Below are 1,712 nucleotides of genomic sequence, written 5' to 3' on the forward strand. Positions count from 1 at the left end.
CCTCATTCTTCTCATATGGGAGGTGCCTGGGAAAGGATGATCGGCATGATACGCAGAATCCTTGATTCCATATTCTTGCAAGTGGGAACTGCAAGACTTACTCACGAGAGCTTAACAACCTTCATGGCTGAAGTCTCAGCTATTGTCAACGGAAGACCATTGACTTCAGTGTCTAATGACCCAGAAGACCCACTTCTACTTACTCCGGCCACTCTTCTTACACAGAAGACCGGGATTACCTATGCTCCTCCTGGAGAATTCAATACCAAAGACCTGTTCAAACGTCAATGGAGACAAGTTCAAAGCCTTGCAAACACCTTTTGGGACAGATGGAAAAGACAATACCTTTCTACCCTGCAGTCAAGGAGCAAGTGGTAAGTTGCCAAACCCAACTTAAAACCAGGTGACATTGTGCTCGTCAGAGATTGCCAGTCACAACGCAACGAATGGCATTTAAGTCTTGTCACCAAGACGTTCCCAAGCAAGGATGGGAAGGTTCGTAAGGTTGAGGTCAAGATCTGTAAGCGAGGAGAGACTAAGTTGTTCCTCAGACCAGTGACTGAACTATTCTTATTGTTATCTGTTTAGAGTTTAAAATATGGTACCAGTGATACCAGACGGGGAGTGTCATGCCTTCAGCATTTGCTTTGTGTAGATCTGATTACTTTTACTACAGAAAGTTGTATTATTGCCCCATCTAGTGGTCAGTCCCATCAATTAATTTGACCCTCATAGCCTCTTGTAGCCAGTCTTGCAATGCATTCTGGGATGAAGAAGCTGGGATCAGCCTTTCTACTTCCCTCATGGTCCCAGACAGTCATGCTTTACATGGGTCCAACTCTCATATAGCATTCGATGGTGAGTTTGTATATTAAATGTCTCATCTCAACCTGTTTAGCCAGTGAGTAATGTTAGCTGCACTGTAGTTTATACTTGCACATGTAATCACATGTTTGCACAGCCCATGTTATATGTACTTGTGTATATCCATTTTGCTTTTCACATGCATATCATAATTGCATATTCTTGTTTCATTAACAGTTTTACCTCATTATCACACATCATCATATCGTATTGTACATCAAATCAACGCATCATATCTGTGATCCCTTTACTGAATAATAAAACACCGTTCTACAAACACCTCTTCTGAACAGATTATTGAAAAGTAAAGGTGGTTATACTGTAGGCTTCAAATTTGCCAGAAAGGGCTTAGTGAGAGGCTGAACAGTGGTAGCAGCGTTGTGAGGAGTACAGGCTGTGGGTGAGCACAAGTTACTCAGGCTGATGGCACACTGAACACCGACAGATAACTTCAGGCAAAAGGTGTTAGCGCTGCAAGGAGTTCAGGCTGGTAACTCTATGTGCCGGATACAGGTAGACAACAGGAGCACTGGTCATAGGCAGATGACAGAGGTACCAGACTGATAATAGGAGTGTTGAATACAGGCAGGTGACAGAGGTACTAGATTCAGGCTGACCCTGGGGTTATAGACCACATTCCCCACTGAAACGGGGTGGGGATTGGGATTGTTACTACTAAAAGCGGAATCAAAGTGGATTCTTCTTCTTGATGCCTTATTTCCTCGTGGTTTAAATGAGAATCTGGGTCTTTCTTACTACTTATAGATTATTGCTATGTTTTTTATCAAATGTTGCAACATGTGTTTCTGCTTTATAACTGCTACTGTTATTGATATGTATCTAGGGGG

The 1,712-nt window shown here is 42.6% G+C and overlaps 1 long non-coding RNA gene across 1 annotated transcript; it reads left to right on the forward strand.

Moving 5' to 3' along the window:
* Window positions 1-788: 788 nt before the first annotated feature.
* Window positions 789-1,143, forward strand: LOC134929218 (uncharacterized). Its single transcript, XR_010178390.1, has 2 exons — window positions 789-858; window positions 1,042-1,143. It is a non-coding gene; the product is annotated as an uncharacterized LOC134929218 (long non-coding RNA).
* Window positions 1,144-1,712: the final 569 nt, after the last annotated feature.

The sequence above is a fragment of the Pseudophryne corroboree genome, chromosome 5, assembly GCF_028390025.1.
Source record: "Pseudophryne corroboree isolate aPseCor3 chromosome 5, aPseCor3.hap2, whole genome shotgun sequence".
NCBI classification, from domain to species: domain Eukaryota; kingdom Metazoa; phylum Chordata; class Amphibia; order Anura; family Myobatrachidae; genus Pseudophryne; species Pseudophryne corroboree.